We start from the raw sequence: 17,045 nt of genomic DNA, 5'->3' as shown, positions 1-17,045 counted from the left end.
CATCTTTTATCCCCAAAGTCTCTTTTAAGAGGGACCCAAATCTTTTGTGAAAAGCTGAAAGTTTAAGATATATTTTTTAAACTATTTATTTTCAAAATGGGATAGGAAAATGCAGTAGTTCAGGGAGAAGGAACAGGGCGATCAGAATGGCGAGTTTTGAATTTATTTGAATACTTACTTTTGCTTTTTTTCACTACTTTAATTAATCACTGGTGTCCGATTGAGATTCATTCAATATCTCATGTACACTTTTGTCATGTTTATTGTGATAAATTCCAATATGTCTGCCGTTTTTGTTTTTAAATTCTAGTGGCGTATGGATATCTACCAGTGATTTGCCCATTTTTGAAAAAAGTGCTGACCCATGGGGATATGCTGTAATATTCACACCCCCATGTGACCTGTTTTGACCAATCAGGATAGAGTATTTAAAAGACCCATTTTATAAATAAGCAAAAGATTTTTTCTATTTATTTTTTCATACCCCAATGGAAACTTATAATTTCTCGAAATTTCTCGAAAAAAAAAAATAGGAAAAATCTTTTGTAGCAAAAGTTTTGCTTTTGTGGATGAGGAAAAGAAAGTCACAATAAATAGATGTCTAGAATTATTTATTTCAGCTATTTTTGCAAAACTCAAAAAATGCCAATTCAAAAGTATTCATACACTTTGATGCTATTATAGTATTGTCTACAAGGTGCTAGAAATTTCAATATGATAATGCAGAACCTAATTCTGATTTCCATTACACGAGAGTAGATGTTAAAACTTCATGCTGATTTGAACTCGGCTCTCGCCAAGATAAGCACCAACTAAGACGTAGCTTTACAGTAAACTAATGTGATCCATATGTGTCTCCATCCATTTACGTTTCCTTCCATATGATGATGTAGATATCCTTCTGTCTGGTGTTAATGGCTGAAGTGTAATGCTGGCTCCAGGGATCAGCTTATTTTGCATCCCTGGCGCATCAGCACACACAATGGCTGCGATGCTGGCTCCGGGGATCAACCAAAGTGCGGCCTCCCCAGCGCATCAGCATGACAACCGTCTGGATTGAGCTAAGTAGGGTAGATCTCTGGGGTCTTCAAGTGGGCACCTTCCATCCTCAGTGTTTCGTCGACTAGCCCACGACACCTCAAGAGGGCTCGACGGTGATTCTGGCGTCCCAGCATCACCCCCCTCTGTCCCCCACTCAACTCAGCCCAGCTTACTTACCTGTACATCAGCGTTTCTTTCTTTCTATTGTGCTTGAGATCCCCAGCCAGAATCTTTCTGTCTCAACCACAGCCAGTTGCTGCTCCTCTCTGCTGCTTCAGATAAGTTCTTCACTGTGCGACGCAACTCTTGGCCACTGAATCCGACGTCTCTGAGAAACCGGGTTGTAGAGTGTGCCACAAATCCTCGACAACGGACGAAAATGCTGGATTGTAGGTGAACATTCTTAGAGCGTATAAAAGGATTAGGCATAGGCTGATTGATTGCTGTCATTACCAATAAGTCAATGTGGGGAAAAAGTAAAGAGCTATCTCAAGGTAGAAAATAATTGTCATAAAGCTGGAGAAGGATACAAGAAGATATCCAAGCATTTGAGTATCCCAATTTCAACTATTGTTTCTATTATCAAGAAGTACAAGAATCATGGTACTGTCACAACGCTTCCTCGGTCTGGAAGAAAAAGAGGTTCTTATTGCTAAAGGTGCCTCAACTAGCTATTCATTTCATTTTCCTTGTCAGGGTATGAATACTTTTGAATTGCCATTTTTGGAGTTTTGCAAAAAAAAAATTGCTGAAATAATTAATTGTAGACATCCATTTCTTGTAACTTTTTTCCCTCTTCTGATAACATTATTCAGCATGTATTTATAAGGGAACAACTATTTTGAAAACCATACAAGTCACTGCACTTTTAACAAAATTATCAAAATAAGGGAATTAGTACTTCAGGCTCATGTGACAAAGACAAAATAAAACGCATGCAGTCTTCTAAAAATACCCCATCAATATGATATTCTTTTTTGACAAATCTTCTGTTTTATATTAAGCTCCCTGCAGAAATCCCTCAGGACATCCTCTGTGGATTGTGGTTTAGCTGTTGTCAGGTGAAGTGAATACATGCTAGTACAGCATCTTTGCATTTTCTTTATTTTTAAGGAGATGCAATGCATAAGATCATTCATAATAATGTTATAGCTTGGATTTTGATTTAAGGCACTGTTTAAGAAATTATGACAGGCACTTAAACAGAAGTATTTATAGGATGTGATAATAATGGACCTGTACAAATTATCTTCCTTGGCAACAGTCAACTACTTTTAAGATAAAAACCTTCAACTGGAAACTTATGAATAATCAATTCTACCAGTGGCTTTCAAAATATGTTGAATTGTGTTATATAAAATAAAGATCCTCTCATCTTAAAGTTTAGGTATCCCATACATCCTTTTTGCCTTTATAGGTTATGCAAATTATTATACCGTGTGAAGATTTTAAAATAGATGGTAAATGTGCTTATGAAAAGGGGTGAAGGTCCTGCTTATTTACTTTTACATTTTATCTGTGTTTTCCCTGAGGGGAAAAAAAAACAGTGTTATTGATTTCCCAGGAAACTTGCCTGATAGGGCTGATATATGACCAAAACTAATATATGCAGAGGTCAGTGAATAACTAGATATTTGTATTCATTGCGTCACTCTTAACAGTTTCTATTTATTATATGTATATAAAATATTAGTGTATTTTTCTTGGGGGATTTTTGTATTGTGATAATGATATGGACACATGGACTGTTTATAATTAAAACAAATACCAACATTTTTATGTATTAATAAAATTGAAAAAGTCACTAAGGATTGAGTTTGTTTTGGGATACACAGTGGAATAATCAAAATGCATATACATTTTTAATACTGACATTCAATACAAGTTATGTGTATATTTCCAGATGCACAGACAATGTGTGTGTGTGCGCGTGTGTGTGTGTGTATATATATATATATATATATTTTTTTTTATATATATATATATATATATATATATATATATATATATATATATAAACAATGAGAGGGAGAGAGAATCATGTATATGTGTTGTTTAAGGGACTCTTTATGTGGAGGCTATAAATAGATTGAAATGATCCAGGGAGTACTGTTATTTTGCGTAATTGGTGGCTCAAAAGAAAACCCAGGAGCTAGCCGATTAACTGATAACTAGGTGAGCTCTTGTTACTCAAAGCAGCAGCTGCTCCTTTCAGAGGTAGAGGCCAGGGAGATGTTTTGAAGACAAACATGAGATTACAAATGGTTAAAGGAGGACAAGCCCAACCCCCTCCCAAGCCTGGGTGTAAACAGACAAATCTCAGCCTATCCTGTGCTACTGCTTCTCTGTGCTGCAAGAGGGCCAGACTCCGTAACACGATACATGATAGAGTGGTTAAACTTGCCAGCACCAGGGTCCTGCTGTTTCACTGAGAGAGAGATAGAGAGAGAGAGAGAGAGAGAGAGAGAGCAGAGAAGTCGCCAGCAGAAAGGTGGGTGTCCAGCATGATGCCCATTTAACCTTGCAGACCAGCCGGGATAAACAGTAACTCTTTGGCAGTCCACGAAGTCATTAATATCCCTGTTTGAAAGTGCATGCTGTTTCTGCAGTGTGGTTATGTGTTTGGATTGGGAGCAGGAGGCACTTCAAGCAGTTTAAACCAGGATAGAGGCTACAATTAGCATCTGAAGAGAAGAGGTGGTCTTACTTAACCCCTCAGGGACCAATTGAAGGATTTATCCAAGGTAAAGGCTCAGCTTTATTTATTTATTTTTTCTTTGAGTCACTTTGATTAAGTGCTGTTGACAATTTTATACAGTGAGTTTATTTCAGTTTTGTGAACCTTTGCTTGCAATGTACTTTTTTATTTCAAACATTTTAATAATGTACAAATGAATAATGCAGTGTGTGTGTGTATATATATATATATATATATATATATATATATATATATATATATATATATATATATATATATCAAATATGTATTTGGACTATGGATATAGTGCAAATGTATCTAATTTTAAAATGATAGGTTTATACGTGACTACTTATTTTTAACTGCCATACATTGTTGGCAATAAAACAGTTAAAACAAAATGATAGTGCTATGATAGATTATGCTTATGTGCAGCCTTGATGTACCATAACCAAGGCCTTGCTGACAGTATATATATATATATATATATATATATATATATATATATATATATATATATATATATATATATATATAATTCTGTTAAGATACCCAAGAAAACAAAGCAGTGACTGGCTAATTTATTAAGAAACTAGTAGGAACTGTAATGATGAATGTGCTACTAAAGAGTATGGATGGGCTAAGTTTGCAAACTTAATGAGAAGGAATTACTGTAGATAGAGCTTTGTTTTTTTAGGTTCAAATGTTAGACATTAACTTTGCATTGCTAATGCTTTTTAGTTTGAAGGTGGTGCATGATAGGAGCCAGTTTTCCTGACTGGTAATACATAAGAGTACTTGTAATTGGAAGCAGATTTGAGCTAGGAATTCTTTAGTGTCAGATTACCTTTTCAAATAAACCTTTATTTCTTCAATTCGATGAATTTCACATCATTTATTCTGAGGTCAGGAAAGAGTGGCTTGAAAACAATTCACCAGGGCAAAACAAAGTTTAAACACATTACCTCATATTATACTGATACATGTGCAGGTAAATCTATCATAAATTGGCTAACGTACACAGGTGTATTATTTCAGAGTTTATTGTGTTCTGTTGTTGTAGTCATGAAACTGGAGCATTCATGTACAGGTATGTGTCCAATTGCTCCAGCCATGTACTATTGTGTTAATTAGCAGCATACTGCATTGAGATGATTCACAATGGCAAGTACATGTACTCACATTTTCTGTAGTCCCAGCATTTCCAAGACTTCTGATGCAGTTTCATCTTAATTCTAGTCATACAATGATGTACCTGCACTTCATAGATGAGGTTAAACTGCACTAAATGAGGAACATATTCATTGTTATTTAACATCACGTGCACAGCAATTTTTATTAATGTACCTTCCAAATGTCAGTGGATTTCTACAGGCAAATCATCCTGTGAATGTCTAAATAGATTTTTTGAAAATCTATAAAATAATCTGCTGTGTGGTTGCTTTGATGTAATCTGTTGCTAGGTGTACCATTATTATTATTATTATCTAAACAATGTGTTTTAGTAGTTCAGATATTAAAAATGACATTTAAAATAATATGGCAAAATACTTTTATCAAAATTGTGATATAAATGTTGCCATACCTGACATCTGAACAATGTTTATTTGGCAGTTTGGGATTAGTTTTTACACAATTACAGCACAATGACAGTACAGGTACATTTGTTACATATGCAAAGAAAACATCTCTTGAGTTATTTGTTTGATTTAAAAAATAATACTTTTAAAGTTATGAATGCCGTTCAAATACAGAATTACTGTAGGAATTTGTGATTTAAGACAACTGGATTTCGACAGACGATGAACACCCCTCCATGTTAAAGCTAGTAAAAGCTCATACTGTCTAAAAACCTGCAGGACCTCAATAAGCATTAAGGAGCTCCTGAGGAGTAGTGTTTGATTCTACTGGAAACACTAATTTCCAAAATATATCATGCATCAAAGCATACAACTATGAAGTCAAGCCCAACAACACCAATAAAAGATCTTGCAGATCTTCCAGCGATCATTGTTTGACAAGTTTGTGAGATCATCTGGACGATCTTGTGCTACCAGCAGTTGGGTGTTGCTCTCCTACAGCAAAATAAACCAGTCAAATCTTGGATTTACGAGTAAAGAGTAAAGACCTCAGATGCTTCAAATGAAAGTCTAGACAATCCTTCCTTTTTTGTTTGTTGAGTATATGCAACTATTGGCTCAAATGCTTTAAGATAAAGAGACCCATATGAGCTAGAACAGGTGGCATTTTGAAAAAAAAAAGTGAGTGGTATAATCCCTTAAATTAGTATTATTCTGAATGTCAGTATATCTATAACAGCTGTTATTTGACTTGTTATTCCATGGACAAGTTTTGTATGTTCATCTGCTCTTGCTGTGAAGTTGTCAGTAAATCAGTATTCTTGAAGGATTCCTGTTGAATTCTTCTCTGGCAGCTGGCCAAAGTAGACTGAACACCTTATGCCAAAGATTTAAACAGCACAGTTTTTTATAAGTGTGGTGGTGTCTCCCTGGAGGACTGTTCCATCAAGCCTTATACACCTAAAGCATCTAATGCTAAAGGAACATGTGTAGTCACCAGTCTGAATCTGGTAATGGAGGGATCTCAAGGCCCCCCTGTATACTGCTAAGATATTTAGATATAAGTGCCTCTATCGGCATAAGGTGTCTAGACTGAAAAGACAAATTTCCAGCTTTGAATCTATAAGACATTTTCAGAAAAGACACCACGCTCAAGAATACTAATGAATTTATAATTTTCTCAACACAAGAATGGTTACAGTAGGATCAAATGTACTGTGGAAACTTACATTGAGAACCAGATTGCAAATCCCAAAACAGCAGTACTAAAGGCAAATGGAAATGTAATTTTATAATAGTACTTGCTCTGTCCAGTTGTCTTAAACTTTAGAGCTGAGAGCATATGTATTCCGTTCAGTGTTTTACTTTTTAGAAAGAAAGGTGTATCTTATCACAAAACATGTTTTACATTGTTTGTGAGGGTGTTACTGGAAATTGTAGAATAATAGCAAATGCTTTTTTTTATATTTAAGACAAACCACATTGGTTGTGTCACCTAGACCTGGAGACAATGACAGAGTAAGCCCCTTAGTGCACTGTTAGCTGTTAAGCCAATGAGTAATAGCCAAGTGGCACCTCATAGTAAGCAGAGCGTATACATCAACAGATAAATAATAGAGCAAATTTGCTATTTGGGGTCATTCTGTTACAAGCCACATACATTTAAAAATGGCAAGGTCTTTGTGTTCATAGATAATTATGACTGCATTCATTAAGACCTATAAGCTGTCTAAATAGCTGTACTAAGCATGTGATTTATGATAAAATCCACAAGGTATGCTCTAGAATAGTGGTTCTCAAACTGGGGGGGGGGGGGGGGGGGGGGGGCGTTAGAAGGTTCAGGATTGTTTTCCATTTTTTTAAAAAAAGATTATTATTACAGCATTTTTTTGTTTCAGCTTTATTGTTAAAGATTTCCCCACGAAAATTCCCCAATGTAGCAAATCCGCTGAATTTAATACCAGCCAAAATTTCCCCTTTATACAGTATATATTAACTTAAAACACGCTTTTTAAGCTTGCATATTTTTTGGATGAAGCCCGCTGCCATCTGGTAATGTATGTTGTTCATCAGCTTACTACGTGGTGTGCATGTTAGTAAGCGGTCACAGTCAGTAAACTGTGGCTGGTTATTGCAACCTCCCCCCCCCCCCCCCCCCCAACCAAAAAAAAAAAAAAAAAAAAAACCAGCAGTGACATACAGAGAAGCCACAGGCATGTTGGTTTTCCCCCTTCCTCTTATCTGTGGGGGCATCAAGTACCACAGACTAGAGGAAGGGGGGCTTGGCCCAAAAAGTTTGAAAACCACTAATGTAGAGGGGGGATTTTTTTCACAGCACGTTCACAAAAATAGTCACAAGTCACAATTAAATATGTCTTCTCAAACAGTATCTCATTTACAGTAGGATGACCAAACGTCACTGTTTTCCGGGGACAGTCCCCGGATAAGGTACTGTGTCCCCGGAACGGTCCCAGGTTCACGAAGCTCGTCACTGAATAGACTTACTATTAATTTCTCGCATTGGTCTAATGTAATGTAAATGCGTTAGAGAGAACTATCAATGTTTCTATCATTAAATTACATCCAACCGCTTTCTTGATTCATCACTGACATTCGTAGTAACCAATCAGGTTTTGAGTTTAGCTGACGCTCCAACCACCGTTTTAAAAGTTACCATGGGTTGATTGACAGAAATTCCTACCACTCAGTTTCTTTGTATAATAACTGACATTTTACTGTCTGTAGCCTATCGGTCTAGTTTGTTGAGCTGACCCGCTCTTGTTTCAACTGCCAGTAAATCCAGCTTCAGTTCAGTACATACTGGAGCGAGTGTGAAGTACTAGACTTAAGAAGACGTTATTTAGATTACTTTGTCTTTTAATAAATGCATTACCGAGTTATGTATTTTTGTCTGAAAAAAAACCAACAAAAAAAAAAACCCACTTGCGTTTTTAAAAAAAAGTGCTCGGTTTAGATAGGCTAACTGCAACGCATGAAAAGACAAAGAAAACAGCTGCATGAGGATTATACGAGAATGACGAGGGAGTAAGTACAAACCTAATATATATTGCAATATTTAAGTTTAATATCCTATTTTTGGCTCATTGTCCGGTTTTTTCATAAACGCCAGTGTTATTGGCATTAATAAGTGTTCTTGCTTGGTGCGTATGTAAATGCGTTAAACAGTGTTGAATTAAAAACCCATCAAAATACAAAGATTTTTTTTTTTTTTTTAAATACTTTTTTTTCCTTCTCTAAATTGACATGACATGAAAACCCATAACAGCATACTGACTGTACAGTAGGATGTCAGTAAAATTCGCTTGTATGTATATTTTCAGGAATCTCCTGGTTACCCATGTCCCAAAGTTCCTAGTATGTCTATGTGTAACCCTGGCTACTTACTTAGCTTTGGCTTGAAGGCAGCAGGAGAAGTAGGCTCTTACATATTGCCTGTTTTGTTTAGTTTGGGGAATTTTTTAAATGTCTGCTTTTTTTGAAAATTAAGATTTTTGCAATTATTGCGGAGTGTGTGTTTGTTTCTGTAGGTTATATAATATGTGCAACTGTTAAAATATAACTTAAGCTGCTTGCGATACACTCTGCAACACACATTTCTGTCTTGGCTACTTTGCTGTGCTCCTATAACTGAGTGTCCCCGGATTTGGTTTACAAAATATGGTCACCCAAATTTACAGTAACTCGTTCTAGCATCTACGATGTAACTGCAGCAACTTGCAGCAATTTAATCATATCCTGATGTAACTATCACTATTATCTGCTGTATTATTTAATTGTGGTTTGTCACACTTGTACTTTGCTTGAACAAAAGTTATTGTATTTCTTGCTCTTATTGTATTACTTGTATTTTAACACTTTAAATGTATTTGCTTACGATTGTAAGTCGCCCTGGATAAGGGCGTCTGCTAAGAAATAAATAATAATAATAATAATAATAATAACTTGGAGAACAACAAATAAGGCCTTCTAATCAGGTACAGTATTTATCGTTCTTATATAGCCCTTAAATTAAATTTTTACGATAAGCATTTGCTATCTCTCAGTTTTAAAACTATGGTTCACAACATATAACACAGTGGAATGATCATGCAGTAATTGTAGGGCAGTATTGCCACGTGTGAAATACTTCACAATAATGCATTTATTTGCTTCGAAATCATTTCAAACGGGTTAATAGACTAGCAAGCACTGGCAAAATCAGCTCAGTTTTATACGGTGCAAAATGATTCAGCGTTTTGTTGTTTCTGGACTTTGCGAAACCTGCACGATGCCTGCATAAATAGTCATATCTACAACCTATATTATTTGTTTCTTCTTAGCAGACGTATAGACAATAACAATCAACCATTTTGTTACAAGTCTGACACAAACAATTTTTGCTGTTACTTAATTATACCCTTGTAACAAAACAAAAAAAAAATGATTAACATAAAAAAGAACTTGTCCTACTGCAGTAGCAGGCAGTTCTGATCGCATCATCAATTCTACAATTGTATACAATCTGACAAAGGGCGGGATCACTAGGAGTACTGGATGCAACCCTCTCTCTGATTGGTGGAAGTATTATTGGCGATCCAATCAAAACAGCCAATAAAGCCCAAATAAATTATTCTTAAGTTATACTCTATAGCCTAGGTTTAGATGTGCGCTATAATAAAAAATAAATAAATAAATAAATACAAATCTTAAACCTTATAATGCCCCCCCCCCCCCCCCCCAGGATACAGTCTGTGCTCCCAAGTTTGAGAACCGCTTCTCTAAAGCATACAACCCCAAGCTTTTAGTTACAAAAATAATGAAGAAAAATAGCGATGCATTTTTAAAAGGCAGGCTGTATATTAAAAACCTTCCGACAGGTAACAATTATATGTAGTAACAACAATTTATCTGTCTCCCGTGTACATTCCATGAGTACAAAGACATAACCAGGATGTCCAGAAGTATAAATTACTTCCAGTCCTGAATAATTGCATACATAACATTTGATGAAACACCGTGTTTTCATGACTAGCCATTGCATTTATTAAATGTAATTCTCCCAGGGCAGTGTTTTAAGTAATCTATTCCTTTGTTAAACAGTCAGTTAATTATGCATATGGTATTTGGGGAGAACATATGTGTGTGGGTGGGGGTGCACGAGAACATGGCATTCCAAGAGCTGCTCTCTTAGAGGATGTGTGAAAAAAAAAAGGTTCCCAAATAACTGCAGTACATAGCTTCACTTTTATCTCTTCATTTCTTTACCTCTTATTAATCTATTTACTTATTAGCACGTACAATATTATCACTGGTTCTTTTTTTATTCTGTTGAATATATTTCAGTTTGGAATATAAACATATGTGAAAGACAATGCTGTGGGTGACAAGTTGTTTCTGCTTCCTGTATTTCAGTTCAGACTCACTCTAATGGTCTTGATGCAATCAGACCAGCAAAGGTATCAGGATGCAGCAGTAAGTGTTATTTGTATTTGCATATCCTGAAGTAAAGCTAAAATACATATTACAGTATGTATGTATATATAATGTTAATTAACCAAATAAGAGTTGGACTAAAACCAACTTCAGCTATTAATCTGTTCCTAAAGTAGATTGTTACAATGATTGTAGTAGCCTACATATTTCACAACCAACTTCAAAATGCCAGTGGGCAACTTTTAATTATTAATAGCTTTGAGATCAGTCTTATTTTAATCTGATGAAAAATTATCATGAAGAATAAAAAGTGTAATTATTTCAGTCTGAGAAGTGCTCAGCAAATAGCATAAAGGTTAAGTCATATTGCTAAGAGTAGACTAGATAAAGCACACATTTGTTAAAAATAATAGGAAAGCGGGCTGGAGTGGCATGAAACCTGATACCCAGGTATTCATTGGTTCAGAGACTGTCAAGTAAATGCTAGAGCTTAAATGCAAAATGAGGAGAGCCTTTTCTGGTTTGTTTAGCATTAGCTAAAGTGGATATTGAGTATTTCAAAAGCTTTAAATAGAATTGTACAGTGAACATTGTAACATGATCAACATTTCAACTCCAATCAGTAATTAAAGGATCAAACTTCAGATTTTCAAATCTTAATTTGATAAAATACTATGCTCTCATTTTATTTCTGGCTTCAGCTAAATAATTATTGACAAGCATTTTAACAGACATCCTCTTAAATTAAATGGATATTGCTAATAGAAAGTGTAATTAAGATACTATTTTGTTTTGGTTTGAAAAAGCCTGAGCATTTAACTGCATCTTTATATAAAGTTAATTAATGTAAACTATACAGAACATTACATTTTAGTAATTTTACTGTTTTTTCATTTCTGTGAAATAAATGGTAAAAATAAGTTAATTGCAATTAATGTATTTTATTTCAGTTGTTACCTAACTGGTACGGACGAAAAGATTAATATCATGCTTGATATTAAGGGGTAGATACATTATTTTGTTTCAAAAAGGAAAAGGGTACGGTACCAAAAATATATTTAAATAAATTATTATGAAAGTCTTTTTTACCTTATGTGAATTGTAATTTGTATTTTTTCCTTCCTTAATTTTGATGTGTGGTACATTTAAACCTTTTACATGTATATATTTTTCATTTGCTTAACTTCAGTTCCTAAAGGCTGCTACACACAAGACGCGATGCGACAAGCAGAACTGTGCAGCGATGCCTCAAAATGAATAGAACCTATATTTTTGCTATCTTATCTTTTACACCACACGCGACGCGACAGGCAATGCAGGAGCGGCACTGGAGCAGCGCGAAATAAATAGGATTGAATCCAGTTTTTTGTGATTTGACGCGTGTCAACTAGGGCATTGAGCAATCAGAGAACAGCTTCAGTGCACGTGGTCCAGCAGGGTGAAGCAGTATCCAAAATGATGGAGGAAGCAATAATACTTGTTGTTGAAAAAATACCCAGAGCTTTATGACAAGGGCATCACAGTTATAAAGATACAGATTTGAAAGATAATATATGGGAGTTCATTTTGAAGGGACTGGATAAGCCTGATACAGTATGTATGGTTTATTGCCATATATTTTGAATGACCATCAGAGAAGACACTCGTAATTTCCATGTCATGTTGACGAATATGTACCAGTGCATGGTTTTGTCAGTAGCAATTTTGAACAGTTGTATAGATTTGGCAGTTTTCAAACCTGTCGCATCGCCTCTGTGTCGCTTCTGGTGCGTATGGTCATGTCGCTGTGAAAGTGTCTCATGGCCAATTAAAAACTCGCATCACGTCTGGTGTGTGGAGACCTTAACAGCGACGTCCTTACCACAGTTGGTACAGTTTATTCTTGCAAATCAGTGCCAAAGACACCTGGTGTGTGTGTGTGTGTATGTTTGGGTGGGGGTTGTCTTAAGATTCCTGCAGCATGTTTTTGGAGGGGTGGAATTGCATGATGATATTGTGTGTTTTACCAACGCCTCATGGGCTAGGGATGATAAGGTGAGCACAGAGTGCCTGGAAAACAGTTAGATTCATCACCAACATTATTGTCTTAAGCAAAACCAGAAGTGTGACCTTGGTAGAGGTGGAAAAAGCCATTTGGCTACTTTGACAGCTGCTCTCCTGCTCTGCTTTATCACACACACAAATGTCAAGGATTACTGATTACAACCCCTCTTGTGTTCATTTTGTTTTCAATCAGCCTCCCCCTAATTGTAATTAATCAGCAGATCTGGGTCATCAAAGGGCACATTTTTAACAGAAAAATTTAAACAAGAAAACGTGTTAATTTCATCAATTCATTTGTCTTGGTACCATTTTCAAAAAACATTAGATTGAACTTCTAAAAGGGTACTTTTTTATTTGTAAAAGACTGAAACAGAAAATATAGTAGCATGGACAGTATGCCTATTTTACAAATTAGTATAATAGATAAAATATTTCCTGTAATTGTATATAATAAACATAATTACCGGTAATTAAAATTGTAATGGAAAATCCTGCTAAATATTTTTGAAAGACACACATGTATTGTTTACATGCTCACTGTAATATTAACTGTGCAGTAATGCAAATAAAAGCAGTGATATACTCTTAACATAATTAAGTAATAATAATAATCAACCTACAGTATACATTAATCTATATTTAATCAATGTACTATATGATATATAACCTTTTTCTTCTGATAGGAAACATTTTGTATATACTATGTCAGATGAGAAATACCACAAAGGTGATTTACACTTTAACTTAAGAAGTGATCCTAATACTTTTCTTAAAGACACAACAAAAACCTCCACACATGTTAAAGCTATAAAAGCCACTGCTGCACCCTAGCGCGTATCAACCCAATTTCACCACACAGGAACTGTCAAACATTACTGATTGCACCTGTGCCGGCTGCAGTTTCACTGCGCTCTGCCTAATTGTAATTAATCAGTGCTAAGCTCGGGAATTGTATTAGAAAGGGGGTTTTGAGCCCCATATGAAAGGCTGTTTCAATTAATTAGCAAAATATTGTTGGTCAAACTGTGTCCTGCAATTTGTTATTGCTATCCAAAGACATGTACAATTAGTATTTTTAATTGTATATTGTTTTCTGGATCTAAAGAGATGGGGGATAATTTTGATGAGGGACAATTTTGTGGTTTTCCATATAAAAAAAAAAATCAGAAATTTACTAGAATTTTTTTTTTTTTTTGTACTGTCAAAATGTGAGAAACGCCAAGACAGTTTGGTCTTGGCCTCTGCTGGCATCATTGACTGCATCTTTCTTTTTCCTTTTAGATTTTATTTATAGCTGTTCCTCATTTTTTCTTAGTGATTACTAGACAGCATGAAATTTTAATGAGCCACTTTTAAATGAAGAGTGATTGTTAAAGTTGTTAGAAAAAGTAGGTTAAGAGCTAAGTAAAAAAAAAAAGTAATAGCAGTGTTGTTCCCTGTAGGACTGCACTAAATATTCCTAAGGACATTTAAACAACTACCATTTCTAACATTCAATATCTTCATTGATTTCTTGCACACTGGTGTCTGTAACATCAAAGGGGGTGTGCAGCATGACCCAGGAATCAGACTGGTTAGAAGCCTAGCTCTAAATTAAAAAACAATCCTCATTTCTATGTGGGCCCAATACAGCAGGGCTGAGCTACATTATGATGCTGTGGCACAGTGATTATGTAATTTGAGATAGCTGTGCTGTGAATGGTGCAGACAGACTTTTGTGCCAAAGGTAGGAATTTTAAGCTGGCTCATCTCTATAGTAGTTCATGTGTTCTACTATGTTGTTGCTTCCCTTCCAAATGGCCATTTAACAAGGACACCAGACACCAGAGTGTGTTAGGTGATGATGAGTAAAATGGCAGGTGAAAAAGCTCTTCTTGAACCAGTATTTTGCATGATATTTTATAGTTGGAGATGGTAATCATCAAGGTTTATTATGCAAAAGAATCATGTTACTTTTTGGGGGTTTTACCCTTACAATGTTATTGAACTATAGGCCAAAAAGGCAAACATTGTCAGGAGTTTTGAGTGAGAAAACAGCATTAAATGTATAATTAATACAAGCAGACCAAAACTTCTGTGCAATTAGATTAAACTGCAGCGCCAGCCCTTTTGGAGCTGCAAGAAATTTCTTTTGAGCTGCTTCTGTTTATATTCATATTGTAAATACATTAAAGTAAACCATTGTATTTAAAGAATTGGCATATCTATGGTGTAGAAAATAGCTGATAAAATGTCTTGGCACAATCTAGTGAACATGGTACATGGTGGTGCATTGGTACAAACAAAACAGACCTTTTAAAATATGGGGAAGAAACAATTACGCCAGAATAAAAATGTAATACGAATACTTTAGATATCAGCAATAAATTAGTCTTTACAAAAATACTTTAAAACATTAACTACTGGAAAAACACAAACACAGAGGGAAGAATATTATATATTATTCTAACCTAATTTAACTATATGTGAGCAAATTTTGATTGACAATTCAAAGAATGAACATCAGGTAGAACAACTGAAGCTGGCAGCCACCCCTACCATGGGTCTTTTTTGAAAAGGGAGTTCCAATTGGTTGTGTGGAATGAGGTCAATGAAAGGAGTGCTAAGCTTTCTTCATTCTTATTCTTGTACAAACACTATTACTCAGAAATTAGCCAGATGCTGTTGGGCAGGTTCAGAATATTTATCTATAATTTATTAAATTCTTAATATTGATTTTGTTTTTAAAAAAAGGTGCCATGTGAGTAATAGCATGCTCAAGCCATTGGTTATTATTTATTGTTACAGGCATGGTGCATTCTTATACAGTAGTACACACATTAAAATAACATTTGGAAACAGTTTAACACTTGCTTAATCTAATAGGAAATACATACTAAACATTTCTCATTAAGAAATAACTTGCAAGTAGCAATTTTCCATTTATTTAACCACACGCACCGTAAAAAAAAGTACTAGTTTTTTAAGATTCTAAATTGGGAGTGAAATCTGATTATGAGTGAAAAATTGTTATTTTGCTAAACAAAAGGCTTGGAAAATCTGTTACTAGTGAGGGCTTTTTTAATATCAGTTGTATCACTGTTAAGATAGGAAAGATTAATTTGTTCTTTTTTATTAAAGTGGGATTTGAGATTGTTTAAAGGCAGCTCTAAGCAGCTATTTATTTTGAATTGCACTCAATATGTTTCCTGGGCTGTGTGGAAATAATTATTTGTTGGAACCCTCGATGCTGTATAAATAAACAAAAGCAGACACACCTAAAGGCCTGGTCACATGGTCGACCATTTGTCGATGCCAACAAGGGGGCGACAGATGTTGCCGGCTTGTCGCCTCGTGTGACCACCCTGGTCGACACCTCGGCGACACACCAGCAACGTGTCTCCCACTTAGGACGATGTTCTATTTTTTAGGCAACATGAGGGCAACATTTTCAATACCAGCCAGTCAAATTTGATAGTAGTGTCGCATGATGGTAAAGCTAGCCCATATCGTCAGACAGACAGCGTATGATAAATTCTGATTCCTTCATTTCATTCAATTAATTAGTCTATAGATCTGCAATACAGTGTGTAAGTGGATAAGCGAATGTTAATGTCCACGATTACAATAACATATTTAAGCTACGAATAAATGTATCTTACAATAGAAATATGCCATGTGGTAGTGTATTTTAAAAAATATGTTTTATTTTAAATTAATTTGCCATGTATGCAGAATGCCTGCATTAACCCCCAATCATAACATCTTTCATTTTAATAGTAAACAAAGTGAAATTTGTTTTAAAAAATCTGAGGTCTGCCGCCTTGCTCTCGGAAGACTGGTATTAAAAGTAAAGTATTGAAAACATTGTCTATGAATACCTATATATTTATTATGTTTGGCATATTACATATGTAGACCTACTAACTAAATAATTCTACTAATGTACACCTTTTTATTTAAGAAGAAACTACAGGTTTGTTAATGTAATTGGTACATTTTTATATTGTAGCTTCGCAGCATATTTACGTCTCGTGACAAAAATGTGCATTATGATTGGGTTTCCTTATGGGAAAAAACATATATTTTTAATATATGGTAGAAAAGTATGATCCTTGTATTTTTCATATATAGAAATTGTCCCCTTTTTTATATAGTTAATATATATGGGATATATTTAAATATATATTTTAGTCTGTAATCCATATATTTATTTTATATGTGCACCATATATTTTCATTAGTCTGTATTCCATACAAAATACATATATG

General features: G+C 35.0%; 1 protein-coding gene across 19 annotated transcripts in view; it reads left to right on the top strand.

The window, feature by feature from the left end:
- The window catches only part of LOC117409088 (teneurin-3), a 428,090-nt gene that overhangs the window by 243,727 nt on the left and 167,318 nt on the right, over positions 1 to 17,045 (top strand). For 2 of the 19 annotated variants that reach the window (XM_058998713.1, XM_034014721.3), the window contains exon 1: positions 3,480 to 3,785. The exons of 16 other annotated variants lie outside the window; for them this stretch is intronic. The gene's annotated coding sequence lies outside the window, so the exon portion shown is untranslated. Of the gene's footprint in view, positions 1 to 3,479; positions 3,786 to 10,731; positions 10,792 to 17,045 lie in introns of those variants that run through there. One more of the 19 variants, XM_058998707.1, reaches the window with a different exon arrangement.

This window comes from Acipenser ruthenus, chromosome 2 (genome assembly GCF_902713425.1).
Source record: "Acipenser ruthenus chromosome 2, fAciRut3.2 maternal haplotype, whole genome shotgun sequence".
In the NCBI taxonomy this organism is placed as follows: domain Eukaryota; kingdom Metazoa; phylum Chordata; class Actinopteri; order Acipenseriformes; family Acipenseridae; genus Acipenser; species Acipenser ruthenus.
Note: the sequence above shows the minus strand (reverse complement) of the source record. Positions and strands in the feature narration are given on the sequence as shown.